The following is a 19602-nucleotide window of genomic DNA, read 5'->3' as shown; positions in this document are numbered from 1 at the left end:
AGAGATGCAATCTGGTGAAGACTGTCACTAGTAGCAAAATTAAACTCGTAAAATTACTAGTAGAAAAATTTCACATGTAGTTTCTGAATATCAAAACAGCAGTAATGTTACTACAGCAAGTGTCATGTACATAAAAGTGCAAGTTTACTTTCTGGATCAGGCCATATGAGTGACATTTTACAGCTAGTAAGTTTACAAGTGGAAGTTTACTGGTAGTAAAATTACACTTGCAGTTTGTGAATACCAAAAAGTAGTAAAGTTGCTACAAGTGTAAACTTACTCAAAAGTGTAGGTTTACATTTGTGAATAAGGCCATGTATGCCTCAGCTCTTTGCTAAGAAAGAGCAAGACTGCTTTTTACCACTCATTTTCTTTGGCTTCTGTTATGTGGCTGGCGCGGCCTCTGGTTCTTTGAAAGTTGTTCAATGCTACATTTGGTCGAGCTCACTGTGAGAGGATAATTCCCAAAAACGTTTCCTACTCCACTAGACCCTCAGTGGATCTAACAACTTTCATGCACAATTAGAAGACCTAGTAAAATGCTTGGCTCAAGTTCGGATGTTGGTGGCACCAGTTTGAGCTCCTGGAAGAAGTGAAGTATTTGGAGTGTACTGTTATTTTGTCCTGGCATTCTCTTCAAAAAGCCTTTCCTGGGAAGGTCAGGTACTGGGTAACTATTCAACCTTATTTATCATGAAAAAGAATTCAGGAGACTTCTGTCCTTTTTTATACTTTAAGGAAATGAATCACTTTCTTCTAGAAGTACTATTCAAGATCGTTACATTCAGCCAAGCCTCCCCTGGTAGCTCTCTGAGACTTTGTATCCTCACCGGATCTGTTTTATACAAGCTTACAGATTCCAGGCAACCCAAGATCTCAGACGTATCTAAGATTATGCGTTCTCCATTGTCATTATCAGTTTCAAGCCGTCCCATTTATTATGGCATCTCTGGATGTTATGCTGCATTCTAGGGGTATCCAGCCTTTACCCTAGATATACAATTGGTTAATTTGTTTTTTGATTTATGCAAGGGAGTCAAGGTCATTTACCAGGCATATGCGGTCTTGCATTGACATAGATTTCTTTAGAATCTTAACAAGGCTCCTTGGGGCAGGACTCTTTTCTTCCTTCAAGGAAGATGAAACTTTTCTCTGATCTTTCCTCATTACTAAGACTGCCTCAGTCTTCGGCACCAGACTGTCTACATGTCCAGGGTGAGATGGCCGATTGTCTAATGGTGGCCCCCTGGTCCACTGCTTCAACATCTCTTTCATCACTGAAACTGGAGGAGAGTAGTTTGGGCCCCTCATTTTGAATTGACAGTAAGTGTGTATTATAATCATGGTTAGTCTGCACTCGCATATATTCTATGTGACTAATATGAGAAAAGAAGAAAGAGGAATACAAGATGTTTAAGTATCCTCATGATTAACGCAAATCTTAGGTGTACTTTAGAAATGTAACTGACAAAAGTGTGCATTAACTCATTGTTAAGAGATAACAAACTAAATGTGTTTGCTAATTTGTTTAATATTACACTCTTGACACTAATATTTTAAGACTTGCCATGTATAACTGCTGAGGTATATATTGAAAATAGGGCTTATTTGCTTGTAGAAGGGCACACATAATGTAACCTGCGTATTGTTGATTTAGCCTACCTGTAGACCTCAAATGCCTTTTCAATCCATTTTGCAGATAACGTTTGAAATTGCATTTTGTTTGCACCATGGAATGTTACATGTATGTTGTGTTCCCACTGCAAGTAGACAAGGCTTCATTAGGTGAGAGAAAGAGTTTTTGTTCCTAGTAGATAGAGAGGCCTGAGAAGAAGAAATGCAATAAGAGATGGGAGACGAGTTCTCATGGGAGAAGGAGATGGCACCAAGGGCGCACAAAATATCTCAATGTGTGAACATTTGGGCGGAGAAAGAAAGCCGAAGGATGCTGGAATAATGGAAAAATACTAGTAGCACTGTGGGAGGTGCCTTAATGCAGCGATTGCTTATGTTGGAACATAGTTAGCGACAGCTAACACTTTTGCTTTAGGACGCCTTGAGGTACAGACCTCATCTTTGGCTTTGTGGCTTCACGCTACATGACCCTAGTTGTAGTACTTCTTTGGAGGGCTCTAACGGCTGACAACTTTTTTCATTTTTACTGAAACTTTCTTTAGATTATAATTAGGTTAGAATTTCCACTTTAAAGTCGTGTAGGGACAGTTAGAGATTTGTAGGGGCTCTTGCATGAAAGTTTGATGCAATCCAATGTGCATTTTTGTCTCCTGATAATATGTTGCGATGATTGAGTTAGTTGTTTTCCTTTTGTTAGATACGGTCATATAGGGTGAGTTGCTTCTGGAGATTTGGCTTCATCCTGTGTCTTCTTGTATCTCTGCTCTCCCTCCTTCTGGTCCATCACGAAGGGATACCGTCTTCCATACCCTGTCTCTGAAGTTGCCAAAAGGAATTTCCCCGCAGGACATGCTGCATTTTATGTTTTTATGTAAATTTTACGAATTTCCCCGCAAACGCTATCTGGTCCCGCTTTTAAAGAAACTTGATTTTTATCAGATCAGACCTGCCATGTGTATTTACAACTACTATGTAGTGATAGTATTCTTTTTGTATTAGAGTTTTTAAAGTCGGCTGTTAAATATAGAAAATGCCTGGATTTATAAGTATGTACCGCCTAAAATTCCTGCTAACTCAGCACTGATGTATCCTAATGATGAACTTATTCCCAATATTTATTCTTATTGTGTCGCACTTGTGTGTACTTTTATGGTTTGTTTAACAAAACCGAAATAAAGTTTTTAATGAATGAATGAATGAATTTCCCTCTTTATCTTTTGAAACAGTTTCTTCAGAAGATTCAGCTGGATAGACCAGAGGTTCTCCTGGTAGTTCCCTTGTGGCCTTGGAGATCTTGGTCTTACAATTTAACTTCTCAATTCTTACTTTGAGGAGATTTCCTATCCATCACTCTCCTTTGAGATTTCTCTGCCCAGAGACCACCCTCCTACATCTCAGGATGTCAGTTTAGAGCTAAAGAGGTTGCATCTCCAAGCACAGGGATGTTTCAAAGAGATTGCCCTTTGCCTTCAAGAATGAAGACGTCAAGTAGCCATAAGGTCTATTCTTGCTGTTGTGCAAATGTTGACTCCTGGTACATACTGATCTTCTTGCATTCCAACTAAGATTCTATATTTTCTCTTTGTCGGTTTCCTGTTAGGTTGGCTGTTTCCTCTTTATGAAATAAATGGGTAGTGATTCAACCCATTGAGACTCTAAATCACCCTCTGTGCCCCCCCGCTTTCTCGAACACTCAGAAGCTTTTTCCTGCAAATGCTAGTTAAACATTCTATTTTCCCTTTTTGGAATCTCCTTTTGCCTTTCCAGCAGTTGTAAAGGGACCCTTTTGAAAAACTTCTATCTGATTCCTTTCCTGAAGGTAATATTTCTAGTTGCTTTGTACTCACGTCATCTAAGAATTTTATGCTTTACTGTACTGCTGCCCTTTCTTTCTTTTCACTTAAAAAATGTTTTTCTGGCTTAGTCTGGAATTTTTCCTCAAAATTCCTTCAGAATTTCACCACTCTCAGGATGTAGTCTTATCAGCTTTCTTCCTGCTCTTTCTCCAAATAAGGAGGTGGGGATGCACTCATTATATGTTCATGGAGCTTTCCTATTTACATGTATAGAATGGCTCCTTTTGATAAGACTGATGCTCTTTTTATCACTTCTGGAACTACTTGTAGAGACCTAAAACCGCGATTGTTAGCCCTTGGTTAAATTAGCTGTTCTCTGGACCCATGAAGCTTTTGACAAGAATTCCTCAGTTTTAGCTCAGAGTAGATCTAAGAGAGGAGTGTACTTCATGAACAATTTCAAGTGAGCATCTCTTAAGGATGTTTGTAATGCTGCTACCTGGGCATCCTCTTACACTTTCATTTCCTCTACCCTTTACAAATGGGATATTAATCTATCACCTCATTTTGGGGCTGGTGTGGTGGCATCTTTGGGATGGGCCTTTAAAAGATTTCTTTTGATGCCGAATCGAAAGGACACAGGGTGTTGCATAAATAGGTCTAAGTTATCTTTGTATGTTTGTGGTGTGTACCCCGTAAGGAGTCAGACGAGGAAGTTGAACGAGGACGTAATGATCAGGTTAATTACATATGAGCATCATTTATTCTGATTTCAAGTCTTCAATGTCATACTCCTGATTTCCGTCTCCCCTTCTATTCATGTGGGGGAGGGAACACTGTATTTAGTTTTTTTGTTCCCTTTTGCTTTGTATTACAGTGAGTACTAGGGGCATGGTCAGTGGTGGCTGACGCATGTAAACAGTGGTGGCAGGGGGGAGTAAGGGGGAGAGAGAGAGGGGGTGGAGCAAGGGAGAGGAGAGCACGGCTTTTAAAAACATACCTAATGCTGCTTCTGCCCCCTCGTGCCTCAGTTCTCCCATGCTTCATGGGTCCCAGCAGCCCCTGGGCCAGCATCAGAGACTCCCCATGCAACCTCTTCATCTCTCAAGCATGAGAGCAGTGCGGGGATTGGCCTGAGCAAACTGCTTTGACGCTCTGCTCAGGACAGGGAGTCTGTGCTGTTTCTCCAGCCCGGCTGTTTAATACAGCCAGGTTGGAGAAACCTAAGTGCGCATGTGTGCTTGGCCAGCCTGAGATGGCCGGCCAAACACACATGCGCACTTACAGTGCAGGAACCAGACCTTCTCCCCTCTCCCATGGCCCTGGCCCCACCTCTCCCTGCACACGCTGGCTGAGCCAGCCGGTGAAAAATAAAACTATAGTAAAATATTGTTTTATTTTTCACCTGCTGGGTCTCAGCCAGAGGGGCGACGCTCCTCCGCCATTGCGGAGTAGCCGCCGCTGAGCATGGTCCCATTTTATCAGGCCCCCAGTGTGAATAGTGCAGATTTTGAAGCATTTAATTAGAGACTTAGACATCCATATTCTGTGTGTAGGATGAGGCTATTTAAGTGTTATGATGGAGAATCCTTGAATTTGAAATAATGAAGCTTACCACTCAGTAACCGGCCCATTTTCCGACACGCGCAATCATGTACATTATTTAGATATCATCAGGGGTCGGAGCTGCAACCCCTGGCTTGCCCTTTGTTGTCCCCTGGCACTGACTTTGTGCCCACTGGCCTCAGAGGGGGCATAATCAGTGCCAGAAAACAGTAGCAGATCTTCCTTAAGGACGTTGGTTGGGCTCCATTGGCTTTGCGTGAATCTTTTATTACAGTAACAGTAAAAAAATATGACATAAGTCACTATTAGTGTAATAAAAATAATAGAGCGCAAGTAGCTGGAATATCACCTTCCCTGGTAGCTGAGGTAATTGTATATCGTGTGCAGGCTTTCGGGTGAGAGTGTGTCAACGTGAGAGAGAGTGTGTAAGTGTGAACGTGTGTGTATATGTAAGCATGCATTTGAGTAAAAGTCTGAAGGTTAAAGAGTGTGCCATGTAACTTCTTCTACCTCTAGCATCGTGGTGAATAGACTCCATACGCAAAATACAGCCTTATTAGGTCGAGCATTTGGGACCTCTTTTATATACTTTAGTATATACTTATATGTGTATGTACTTTGTGGTCTCTGGAGATCAGCCCTAGGACTTGTCTGCTTCTGCTTAGGGACTTTTTTTCTGTTCAACTGCCACTATTTAACTGTCTTGATAGAAAATGACCAGCAGAGGTCAGTAAAATACCAGAATTGCTTTCTGCTGAGGGACTTTCTTTTTTTAATTTTTCTGGCAACTGCTTCTATTCAAATTTCTTGATAGAAAACGACCAGCAGAGGTCAATAAAATACCAGAATCACTTTAGCATTCTCTAGATTCCAGTCCATAGAAATTGTCTTCCACGAGCTCCCGTAGACTATAATATTTTTTTCAAATCTTGTATTTTCAGTGATATGACCACCGAAGGCCCTGATTTTATATTAAAAACAGACTATACCATTTCCCGCTGAGAGGCAATATTTCTCTCCATGTGTTCCCATACCTGATGCTTATTTTTCCTCCATGTTGAAGAAAAGTAGATGTTTCCGCACCCAGGCTAATGTGCTGTATAGCTAAATACATATCCCAAAGACGAGACCGATTGCATTGCAAATGCTTGTTTCTAAAGCCACCATAAGCTTATTGCACTTGCTTCAACTTTGCATTTTGCAGTCAAGGCCTCACTTTCTTTCCCATTACAACCAATTAATTGCACAGCCAAGAATTTGCGCTAATCTATTTAGAGTACCTTTGGCAGCACTGTACTAACGCGTGAACAAATCCACCAAAACAAATATTCACAAAATATATAACTACCCTTTATGCGTGTTTACTGTTTTATTTCCTAGTACAAGTGCATGCTGATGCGCTCCTAAAATAAAACGCAGAGAAAAACAAAAACGGTAATACGAGCTGTTTTTCACTTTGACGTTTTCCCATTGTTCTTCACAAGCCAGACCTATTTGCTTTGCTAAGGCTTATTTTATTTTCCACACCATTGCAAGTTTTTAATTGTATCTGAAAAAGCTCATTTAGGTATACAATTTCTATGTGTTTTGTCATAAACATGTATTATAGTAGAAAAAAGACGAAATCTTCTAGTGTGCTGTTAAAAGGGTCAGAGGTAATTGATGAGGTTCCTAAGGTCACGTGACAGCTGGCCAGGAACATAAGCCTTGCAGCATGCAAGAATAACGAGGGCCTTTAAGGGAAGTGGATGTGCAAAATGAAACATGCAGAAAATATCCCCATTTTAATTTTTTTTCGATACACAATTTACAAGCTTGAAAAGAAAGACCAGTATTTACAATGTGATAAATGCTTCCGAAGTAAGTATTGATTATAAAATAAATGTTGCGCCTGGCCAGTGTCACTTCGGGCCTCGTTTGTAATTAGCTGGGGCTCCAGATCGTTTTTTGCTTAGGATGCCTTCACTGAGGCGCATTTCTAGATTATAAGGTGTTAATCATGAGACGGATATTGCGTGCTCTGGGGCCATGCTGACATGGCGAGGTCTCAGGCAGTGAGTGAGCTGTACATTCCCTGCAGTGGCAGGAGCACCCAAGTACCAAAACGCATTTTTTTTTTAAAGAAAAAAATATATTCGGCAGTTAAACAAATGCAGAGCTCTTTAAGAAGTTTGTGCAAACTACAAAAAAAAAAACAGTAATAGCATGTGTACAAGAGTGGGAAATGGATATGGCTCTAGCATTACAAAGATGAGCACGTTTCATGTCGAAGTAACAAAAGAGCATAAACAATGAAAAAAAATGTATTTAATGTATTGCCATTTTTTCAAAAGTTTGCCTGGAAACTACAATGAATACCATATGGAGTGGAGAATATATGACGTTACAACGCAAACAATTACAACACATGCCTTTACAATGCGGTTTTTACATTGCAGCTACCTTTACAACGCATGATTTTACAACACATGCCATTACAACACATACCATTACAACTCATACCATTACAGCACATAATGCTTTTAGGGTAACAGTGGGGCACATTTTGGATAGTCTAGGGGTAAAATTAATATTCCAACTCAAGTGAGTACAACAGTAGGGTAAGTGTTGGATAGTGTAGGGGTAAAAATTACTATTCCCCCTCCAGTAAGTGCAACAGTAGTGTAAGTGTTGGATAGTGTAGTGGTAAAAATTACTATTCCCATGTACCATCATACCCATATCCACGCTAAAACTACAATAATCTCCATTACTTACCTTATAAGGCGTTGTAATGGAATGTGTTGTAATGGCATGCATTGTAATGACATGCGTTGTAATGCCTGCGTTGTAATGGCATGCGATGTGAATGCAGTTGCGTTGTAATGACTGCGTTGTAAAGGTAGTGCGTTGCAATGACTGTTTCCCGGAGTGGAGCCATTGTAGAAACTCTGCACTGGAGCAGGACACCAACTGAGGCCCCAAGATTGCCCGTATGAATTGTTGTTCTGCACCTGAGACATGTGTTCCCCAGTTTCCTGATAAAACATTGACATTTGATGTTTGAAGGAGAAATGTCAAATGGTACTGCCCAAATGATTGTTTGATACATGATCAAACATCGATTGTGGTACTGGATATTGAGGCTAAGAATATTGTGATACAAGAATATCGTGGACAAACTATCGAGGGACATTGTCCAGGTCTTCCGCCTATCAATGTCGGGTCCTTCGTAATGACAGAGAAGCATCGCCCCACTACGAGCCACCAAAAACAAAATGATACTAAAAGAATTGTATAATTCTAATTGTTTACCGACTGAGCCAATGCCAGTCTAGGGCAGGGTGGGGCCGGACTATGGCAGGGAGTAGGGGTGGTGGGCACTGTAAGTGCGAATGCCGGTTTAGCCAACCATCTTGGGGCGGCCAAATTGACATGTGCACTTAGGTGTCTCCAACCCAGCTGTATTCCATAGCCAGGTGGAGACATGGCACAGACTCCCTGTGCCTGAGTTAGGGTCGGATCTGCCCGCCCAGGCCAATATCAGCGATTCTCTTATGCTTAGTATAGCATGACAGCAGCGTCAGGATTTGGTAGGGGGCGTCTGGGAGCCTGATCTGTGTGCTGCGCGGCAAAGGAGCAACGAGGAGGCAGCAGAAGAGCATCGAAATGGGCAGCAGAGTTAGGTAAGTCTTTTTTATTTAATTTGTATTATTCCCCCCCAACTTTATATGGCAGCAGTCGTCACTGGTGGCTTTAACCTCATGGGCAGCCAACCCCAGGGTGCACATTCCTTTGGCCGTGTGTGGCAAGGTGTTGACCACAGAGCATGGCCCAACCCCCATGAGCAGCCAATCCCAACCACACACGGACCACAGGTGTGAGCGGCAGGGTCTTGGTTGCGTGGTCTAGCCTGCAGTCAGTCCCTTTGCTCGATCTGCTGTGAGTGGGTTTCTAGCTAACCTCCCACAGTCAAGCAGCGCCAACAGGCCTCCACCACACATTTTCAAATTTTTGTTTCATATTTTTTTTACGGCCACAGGCAGACCTCCAAGGGACTGTGGGATGGTGCAAGCTTCACTTTTTAACACTTGCACTGTCCTGCAGCACCAAACAGGAGGGTCTCGCTGGGCCCAGAGAGAGTACTGAGTGGCCAGCAGCGTAAAATTATTTGTGTTATGATTTAGACTCCAGAGGGGGTGCTTCTGGGGCCCCCCCACAATGGTCAAGAGGTCAGGATACCCCTACCCTGACACCCTATACATTATCGTTTTTCAAAACTCAGGACAAGGGGGAAGAGTACACAAGTCTTAAAACTGAGACAGCAACATTCCTGTTGATGCTGCGGCCAACCAATCAGACAGCTCAGTACCAAGGGGGCCACTGGGAAAAAAAGCCTTTTTGGACAATCCGAATGCTCTTTATTATCTGACCCCCAGGGGAATGTGGGGGAAGCAACAAAGGGACCCCTGTTAATTGGCTGGACGCAACATAGACAATGTTATGGTACATCAAACATACAATAGTTGATGGAAGAAATGCTTGTAATAGATCTAAATACTGGAATTCGCTTGGGGTAGCATAATTATTTTACCACGATGGTATCTCAGTGTGGACCTAGCCACATGCAAATCGGTCTTGTCCCTGCTCTGATAAGAACAGGCTGGGTACCACCATTGGAGTTAATAAAGCACAGAAGTAACATGGTCATCATGTTTAAGGCAGTACTCATGTCGAGGAGAATTGGTTTGTACTCTCTGGATCTAGGGGGCCTATCCTCACGGTGTTGGGACTGGCTGCCAGACATGCCGCGGTCCCGCACCGCGAATTAGGATGCGACCGCCACCCTGGTGATCGCATTCCGCATTTTAACATTGCAGCGAGTGCTGCTTACAGCAGCACCCGCCGCGATGTCAAAATCCATGCCTGGCATTTCCGTGCACCACGTGGCAGGCACCACGCGGTGCCTGCCACTTGGTGCAGGGATCTGCAGGGGGGTACCATGGGTACCCCCCAAGTGCACCCCCACCCCCAGGGTCCCGCAACGGACCCCAAAAAAGCCAATCACCACCAGCCTTTCTATGGCGGCATCACCACCATGAAAAGGCCTGTCTGCAAGCCACATTGTAATATGGCTGGCAGTGCATGGATTGCCGACCGGCAGAAAAGCGGCGGGCGGACTTTGCCTCCGCTGCGATACCCCCCCACCATCATAATATGGTGGGGGTATTTCACGCTACGATGGCGTAACGGTCACCACCACCGGCTCGGCGGTGGCGATCGTTACGCCACTGTAATGCGCCCCTTAGTGAGGCATAAGATGGACAGGCCTGCATAGAGAGTGTTACAAAACTTCAGATGGGACAAACCATTACAAGTTTAGAAGCAATTTTCTGTGAGCAATATAACAATGCTGTGATCACTTTCAGTTGTCCAAGATGGAAGATTGTGGTTCTGTGTACAACAAGTATTTGTGGAGAGGTCAGAGATATCTATTGAAGATCAAACAGAGGTTGTATGTTTGGTTCGCCAGGGTAAGGGCAGAGACAGAAAATCCTTGGGTCAAGGGATAGGGAGAGAGGATTGAATGAAAAGTCGATGAGAAGAACTCCAGTCATTTCCCCATTAAGTCATAGCTAGTTATTTTGCATCCACATATGAGTATGCAAGAGACAATAGAATAATGTGAGGAAGTTGCAAGGGTTTTCTTTGGGCTGTAGGTGGAGTTTTGTGTCATGAGTGTATATTTTGTCTCTTATCATATCAAGGGCTATTGCCAAGGGGGCCACAGAGGCATTAAATACGATGGGAGAGAAATCAGAGTATTGGGAAACACCATGTTGGATGTTGGTGAGAGGAAGGTGAGGTTCTGTAGCGATCCGAACCCGTGAATTCGGTATCATAGTACTGACACGATTTTGGTACCAATGAACCGCAAATGATCCATTATAGGCATGACAGTGTTTTCGCCGCGCAACTAGCATGAATTCACTAAGAAGTAGGGCATTCTGTTGTAAAGCCATGGCATCCATTTTAGTTACGGCATCCATCTTGTTTCTTGCCCTCACATAGTCAATGAACAGACGATGACCCCGGCAGAGTCACCTTGTTAAGGACACGTAAGCTCGAGCCCGAGAAAGGCTGACGCTGCATGACTAGGCAGAATCAAGCTGCCTCCCTTGCCTGAGGCCAGTCCTGCCATACTGGTTCTTGTGTCCGTTGTCCTGACTGAAAGGCTGAAGACGATTGCCCTGCCCGTTTATGATCCATAAACACCTTTTATCCTACATTTCAATCCTTTGCACCTGGCTCTGCTCCTTTCCTTCTGGGCTTTTACAATGGGGAGGTTACGATTTTTATGATGGGGAGGATCGGGCGAAGAATGGAGAACTGTCGAGAGAACCTGATCGAATACCGAAAACCTACAACTAATCATTGTTTGATATTTATTTATTGTCTGCTTGGGATACCGGGCTGGGCATGAGAAATATTTGTGTAATGTTGAAATATTTGTGTAATGTTGCCCCGAGACATTTTTCTTGTATTTAAGGCGCTACCCACTTGATACGAATTGAACAGTCTCGTAGATTCTGCCTCAGTGTGGTTCCTATGATTTCTGTGTCCCTGCAGTAAATAAACCTTGGTCTTTGACGCCGCCATCGAGAAGCCCGTGTCTCTGTTTATTTGTGCACCGAGACAGGTGGAACTCAGGGGTCTTCGGGTGTTGTTTCTCTGACACCTCTGGACTCTTAAAAGTCCAGAACCTCAATTTGGCGCCCAACGTGGGGCGACGTCATCCGGTACCGGTCCAAAGCCTGAAGAATTCGAGAAGTTTCGTGTGAAGATTCCGGAGGGAGGTACCCCGCTTCATCGATCCCTGCATGTCGTAAAAGTGGCCCGACGATCTCTTCCACGAGGGTTCCCGTTTCCAGACGGCTACAGAGGACCGCTGCCTTGACTGTCGCCCTGTCTTGGACCCGAGGTGCAGACCTTAGTACGGCGAGACATAGACGGGTTCTCCCTGGTGACGTCTTCCACATTTCAGTTAAGTATTAATTGGGTAGTGCTCAGTCTGGTCATTTGGATACGTTTGTTTATGGATTTGTAGATTATCATTGGTCGCTCTTGTTAGGATAATCTTTGTATCTGGTATTGGTTCGTTTTTGGTAGGCCTAAGTTCTCTGCGCATTTTGGTTGGAATTTGTCTTTATAATCATGATTAAGAGCAAAAATTGTTTCTTGTCCTTATTACGTTGCAACGGGGATTCCCGGTTGGAGGATTCGTGTTCGGTTCCTCCGATTGGAACTCCTACATATGAGCTCTATTGTAAACATGGTGTGGGTCCTATTACGTACAATGAAGTATGGGTCTGTTATACTAAGAAAGATGGTGTCCTTAGTTGGCCACCGCATGGTAGTTTTGAAAGTGAAATTCTAGATAATTTAGAAATGAAATTGTTCAAGAAAAAAGCACGGCCGGCAATGTTTGATTCTTTTCGCGTATGGCGCAAAGAAGCCAAACAGAGAGAAATTAGGAAAACAAAGAAAGAGCAGAAAGAGAAAGGGTTGACCTTAATGGAGTCTGCTAGGCAGCTGCATGTCAACGAGACCGAAAAAGCAATAGAAATAGCGAAGAGAAGACATAATCTGGCGATCGATAAATGCTACCCTGTCTTGCCATCTTGTCCTGCTGAGCCGATAGAGGACCCCGAAAAGGATCCCCTGTTGTCTTATCTGTTGAGTTCACCTCCACCGTATGCACAGGGTATTACAGCACCACAGTTACTACCTGTTGTACAGCCAGCTGCTGGTCAGCATGGAATAGGTGCTCCACTTCCTTTGAATCCAGCTCCTGTCTTTCCCGTGATCAATGATCCTACGGCACCCCCTCTCCCTGGGTTGCCTGCTCCGCCTATCGTTTCACAAACTGCTTTACCTACTACTCCCACCCTTACTATTTCACCTGCTTCAACTGCCCTGTCCCCGAGCCCTAACATTTTGACTCCGCTTTCTGTTCGTCGGAAGATAACCGACTCTGTGATTAATATCCTAACTCCTCTCTACAGGTCTTTAATTGGGACCTCCGTTTCTGACTCTATACAGAGACGTAGCCAGTTTCCCGGTCCCGAGGAACGAGACACGTTAGATTCGACAGCTCTTAGATGGATGTCGAAAGCTGCGAAGTATGATGCACGAAGAGTGTTAGACACATTTATGCAATGGAATGAACCGACTCAACGTTATGTTTTTGACGTGATGTGTTCTCTCGTGCGTGAAGAATGGGAAGATGATGACTTAGATACAGTTCCCTCTGATTTAATAAATATTCAGCAGAAATTCGCCGCAGGAATGGTGATAGGTTCAGAAGTAGGAAGAGCGATAGAATTGATTTTAGCTTATAGGGACGAGTCCCCTTTAAGGGCGACAAGAGACCCTGATGGTACACCGATAACTAGAAAAAGACGAGGTCAGTATCCAATGAGGGAAGTTCCGCCCATATGGCGTGATGCAGTTCAAGCTGATGCGGCCCTTGGTATTGCAGCTGCCCCAGCGCAATTCCAAAGAGTGTGGATACATATCCCTTGGAAGCGAGCTGAAGTATTAGCAGTGAAGCAAGCATTGCCAGATCCTCGTAAAAATCCTGCTGGTTATTATAAAGAGTTAACGCAAACAGTCCAAGCGTGTATCATGAATTTGGCAGACATTGAAATGCTATTTGGTAATGTAGTGCCACAGCCTATATGGGCCAAGATTCGGCAAGAGAACCACCCAGTTGCCTTAGGAGGTGATTGGCCAGCTATCGTAGCGGCAGATGCACAACAGGTTGGCGGAGCTAAACCTGAACCCCTGATTGCTGACTTACCTGGCAGAATAATTAATCTGATGAAAACGCTGATGCCAGCGTTGCGAGTAGATTGGGATAAACTATCAGCATGTAAGCAAAAGAAGGACGAAAGCGTCTCTGACTTCTTCACTAGATTTGAAGAGACTTTCGTAGATCACAGTGGGCAAGATATGAGTACCGAGGGAGGTCAGAGGTTGTTTGTTGATAAGTTTGTGTTTAATTTATTACCTGAGCTTAGTAATAAGTTAAAAGATTCAGAAAGTGCATGGGCAGTGTCGACGACAGCACAGATACTAGCAACTGCTCAGTATTACGAGAATAGAGAAAAAGAAGAGAAGGAAAAATCAGAAAAGAAAACGAAAGATTTAAAAACCAAAGTTCTGTTGCAACAAGCATATCCGCCTCGTTCGAATCAGTCAGATTCACAGCAGCAACCTCGGTTTCAACCGCAGCCACAATTTCAGCAAGGGGCGGCCCAAAGATTTAATTATAACTTTCCCCCGACAACAATTAGCATGGAATCAGTGTGCCTATTGTAAAAAGGAGGGTCATTATAAGAACGAGTGTCCAGTACTACACCCTCAAACTAGTGGTATCTCAGCTCAGAGAGGAAATGTTGGATTTACGCAAGCCCCTAGAGGTAGAGGGCGTGGTACGATGACACCACAGACTGATCGCCAATCGAATTATTTCGACCAGCGAAATATACAACCTACGCAACTAGGTAGATCTCCACAGTACCATGTTGAAGATTATTACGATCATAATGAAGAGATCTATAGAAGCGAGCAATAGGACAGCCGAAGACAGAGAGAGGGAGTAGTATCAGTTCCAGTTGATCAGAGTGGACCTTATGTCGCAGTAGCTACCTCAGGCGTGGTCGAACCGTTTCTGTTGGATACTGGTGCGGCAAAAAGTTCAATCATGCATGCGAAACTCCCTGGCGCACCTTTGTCCGGCTTAACGAACATTTCAGTAGGTTTCTCAGGCGCCCCTGTTCACAATCCTGTGTCTAATCCTTTATCTATCTCTGTTGGGCCATGCGAACTGGAAGCGCCCCTTATCCTAACTACTGGTTGTAATGAGAATCTGCTTGGTTTAGACCTGTTGAAACGCCTGCATGCGACACTGTACTGTTCTCCTTCGGGAGTACAGCTCACATTAGGCAGAAAAGTCATCTCTCCGATGTACATGTCGATGGATAAGCTCCCACCGGAGCTGCGTTCTCTTCCTGATACTCTTTGGGCAACTGGCCCTAACGATGTAGGTCTATTGGAAATTCCGCCTTACGTGGTAAGTCTAAAAGCGAATGTAAAATTTCCACGAATCCCACAGTATCGGATTTCAAATGAAGGTGAACGAGCACTTTTACTGATTGTAAAGGACTTGATGCAGAAAGATGTGGTTGAGGAAACTAGAGGAAATGTTTGTAATAGTCCTGTTCTGCCGATTTTGAAACGCACTGATCCTTCCAAACCTCCAATCTACAGATTTGTGATCGACCTCAGAGAGGTTAACAAAATTGTGATTCCACAGTTTCCAGTGGTACCAGATATCACTGCATTATTAACGTTGATTCCTGCATCGGCATCATGGTTCACGGTAATTGACTTGAAAAATGCATTTTTCAGCATCCCGATAGCCGAAGAAAGTAGAGACATTTTTGGTTTCTCCCTAGGAGGACGCAGTTTCAGATTCAAACGCGCTCCACAAGGTTATTGTGAAAGCCCTTCAATTTACAGCCAAGCACTAAAAAGTCAACTAGATACTCTTGTACTTCCTCATGGTGTCGCTCTGATCCAATATGTAGACGATCTTCTACTAGCCGCTGATGACAAGGAAACTTGCAAAGCAGCTACAATTTCTTTATTGCGTCATTTGTCAGACTTACATCACAAGGTGTCACCTTCTAAACTGCAATATTGTTGCCAAGAAGTGACCTACTTAGGTCATCTTTTGTCAAAGGAGGGAAGAAGGTTGACCCCAGAGAGAATCAAAGCAATTTCACAGATGACTGTACCAACCACACAGAGAGAAGTGCGTGCGTTTTTGGGTATTACGTCATACTGTAGGCAATGGATCCCAAATTTTTCTCTCATGGCGAAACCTTTGGTAGCCCTGACTGGAAAAGGTGTTCCAAGCCCTTTGCCATGGTCTGATGAATGTCAACAGAGCTTCTCTGACTTACGTGATGCGCTGTGTTCAGCTCCTGTGTTGGGTACTCCTAACTACAGTAAGCCGTTTACTCTATATGTCCATGAAAGAGAAGGTTGTGCATTGAGTGTATTAACGCAACAATTTGGTGACAAACAGCGGCCTTGTGCATATTTCTCATCCACATTAGATCCGGTAGCCAGAGCTTTGCCAAGTTGTTTGAGAGCTACAGCAGCAGCTGCAGTGTCTATTCGACAGTCTGCTGGATTAGTCATGAACAACATGTTAGTAGTCATGGTTCCACATGCTGTGAATACACTCATGAATAGAACGAAAACTCAGCACCTCACCAGTGCTAGATTATCAGGCTACGAGCTGACACTTTTGGCAAGTCACATTCAGATCAAGCGATGCAACATATTGAATCCAGCAACGCTGTTGCCGATTGCCCAGGAGTCGAGTGATTCAGAACCCCATGATTGTTGCTTCAGAACTGAGGAAGAGACAAAAGGTAGAATCGATTTAAAAGATACTCCGTTATCAGACCCAGACGGCACGTTATATGTCGATGGGTCCTGTTTCAAACTCCAGAATGGTGATGTAACGGCCGCGTATGCAGTTACGACTTTGAGTACGATTGTTGAGACTGCAAGAGTGAATCAGAATTCTGCCCAAGCAGCAGAATTAATTGCATTGACAAGAGCGTGTGTTTTAGCTGAGGGAAAGAGAGTGAATGTGTTTACTGACAGCCAGTACGCCTTCGGCGTTGCACATAGTTTTGGACGTCTGTGGAAAGAAAGAGGTTTTCTCACGTCCCATGGAGCTAAGATCCAACATGGACAGTTAGTCAGCGATCTATTAGAATCCCTGACCCTACCGAATGAAGTTGCGATTGTGAAGTGCAGTGCACATCGAAAGATCACGGATGATGTTGGCCGAGGGAATGCGTTTGCTGATGAGGTCGCTAAAGAAACGGCCAAGAACATGATGAGCAGAATGTACGTTGCAACGTCTGCAAGATGGATTGCTGAATCAGGAATGTGTGAGAATACGATTGACAGTGTGAAAGCAATCCAAAATGAGGCAACTGAAGATGAGAAGAATGAATGGAAGGAGAAAACAGGTAAAATGGATTCGAGTGGATGTTGGGTTGATCTGTCTGAGCAGCAACGTTGGATGTTACCCAATGCGTATGTACTTGCAGTAGTCACGATGGCGCATGGAGCGGCGCACATTAGTTCGAAAGGGATCTGTAAAATGTTAGCTCCAGTATGGAAGAATGATGGAATTACGAAGTGTGCGGAAAGAGTGGTGAAAAACTGCATGGTGTGCCTGATGCATAATCCTGGCAAGGGAACCCCAACCCCAACTGGCCACTTTGCTCCCCCTTCTTGTCCCTTTGAAGTGATTCAGTTGGACTATATCCACATGGATAGATGTAACAATCTTAAGTATGTCCTAGTGGTAGTATGTGCCTTTTCAAGGTGGATTGAGGCATACCCATTAAAGGATAACACTGCCATGTCTACTGCCAAAATCCTCCTCAAAGAATATTTCCCTAGGTATGGTATGCCACGGATTGTTTGGTCAGACAACGGAAGTGAGTTTGTAGGGAAAGTTATGAAGAGTGTGTGTGCAGGTCTAGGAATTGTACAGAAATTCCACAGTGCGAATCATCCACAGTCAGCAGGTTTGGTGGAAGGGTACAATGGCACCCTGAAGCTGAAGCTTGCGAAAATTCAAGCTTCCACTGGTCTCTCTTGGCCAGATGCCCTGCCTTTAGCTTTACTGTCCACCAGAGCGACGGTACACTCTCGAGTAGGGCTTAGCCCATATGAGATTGTGTTCGGCCGCCCTGCTAATGTTTGGGGAGTCCCTAGGCCAAAGGAATTTAGGCAAATTGAATACCCAATGTTGATTGATTACCTTCATGATCTGACTGCTAAGCTGAGTCTTATTCATCAACAGGTATTCGAATCCTTGCCTAAACTGCCGGAGAGTCCAGGCCACACGTTGAAACCTGGGGACCAGGTCGTGGTGCGAAACTTCGAACGCACCCGAAACCTTCAGCCGAGATTCGTAGGCCCATTCCAGGTCCTCCTTGTAACCAGAACTGCAGTACGCCTGGCCGGCAGGAAGAATTGGGTGCACGCCAGCCATACAAAGCGTGTCCCTCTTCCACTTCCCTATGACAACTGGGTTAGACGAGGAATTGGTGTATCCGAGACAGAACCTGTTCCTAGACACATCCCATTCAGTGATACAGAGTATCTAACGGACCGTCCACAAACTGAAACACAGAACTTTGACACTTCAGCAGAAACCGTTCCGTTGAACCCTGAACCAAGTATTGCACAAAGTGAACAATTGTCATCTGTGGAGTCGAACATTTCTGCACCTGTGGACCAGCTATTTCCAGACCAAACCAGACCTGGAAAGTACAGATACAATCTTCGTTCTCATGTGATGAACTGATGACATTGCATTACTACATTTTTGTTTGAAAAACTGTAAAACTGTTTTGATTGCATTACATCCCGTACTGTCAGGAAGTTTGCTCTTTTTAAATTTTTGCTATCCTTTTACCTTGCCGTCTGGGTTACCGTAGGGTCGTAACGTGTGCCTTGTTTTAATTTACAGGGAATCAGACATTAGGTCGATTTCTTCTGTTTATCTTGGGAACTCCCAGGATAGATAGAGGTAAGTTTTTAACAGGTACAAACCATCCGTTGCGAACGGTTATAGAAGATGGAGCTTCCTGAATTACGACGGGTTAAAGTCATAAATGTGCATAAGACCAAACTATATGATATACTACATAACAAATGTTTCCTAATGCAATGTGCTCTGACACTTCTGATTGTTTTTACAACTCTAGTAGGCGGAATTATTTTTGGTATTCAATTGATCTTTGCACCTGTTATGTCTACAGTATCTCCCCATATTTCTGCTTCCCCAACTATTGGTACTATTCATTCTTTCCACCCTTTTCCTGCTCACGAACAAGCTCGACGCTCTGAGTTTATAAACAACACTTTCATTCAGCTCTTGCACCAACATCAACTAGTGGTTAACACAACAAACTGCTGGGTATGTGGCCTGATACCACATACCATGGACAAGGGCATCCCTTATTTGGTTCTGCCTTTCAGTTATAATGGATCATTCTGGGCATTTCAGACCATGTTCGCCTATGCTCTAGAGACCTACCCTCCACGACCTCCACGTTCCACCCGGTATAACTCTGCTAATAGAGCCTTGGTAAAAGGAATCACTGACATGGTGAGAGATGTCAATAATACTCCGTACATTCCCAAGGATGAGTTGCGAGTTTACATGGGGTGGAAAATTACAGAATATGGCATTACTCTGGGCGAGAACAAACGGAAGAGCTCAACTCCGATCTGGGTCGTACCCCACCAAGGTCAGGTCTGTTTGCAAGGGAATGGGAGGAATCAGAAAGCTCGACTTGGGAAGAGTGACTGTATTGAAACATACGTGTTCCCGTCACAATCTTCCCCAGCATTCTTAGCCGCTAAGGGTACCTATTTTGTTTGTCAAGACAGAGCATATACATGGCTGCCCGCTGACTTCTCAGGCTCATGTTATATCGCTCGACTGTTACCT

The 19602-nt window shown here is 44.0% G+C and overlaps 1 protein-coding gene across 1 annotated transcript in view; it reads right to left on the bottom strand.

Annotated features, from left to right (window-relative positions):
* Positions 1 to 19602, bottom strand: part of SPATA16 (spermatogenesis associated 16) — a 483092-nt gene that overhangs the window by 239464 nt on the left and 224026 nt on the right. The gene's annotated exons all lie outside the window — the stretch shown is intronic.

The sequence above is a fragment of the Triturus cristatus genome, chromosome 11 (genome assembly GCF_964204655.1).
Source record: "Triturus cristatus chromosome 11, aTriCri1.1, whole genome shotgun sequence".
NCBI classification, from domain to species: Eukaryota; Metazoa; Chordata; class Amphibia; order Caudata; family Salamandridae; genus Triturus; species Triturus cristatus.
This window is presented reverse-complemented; position numbering and strand designations above follow the sequence as displayed.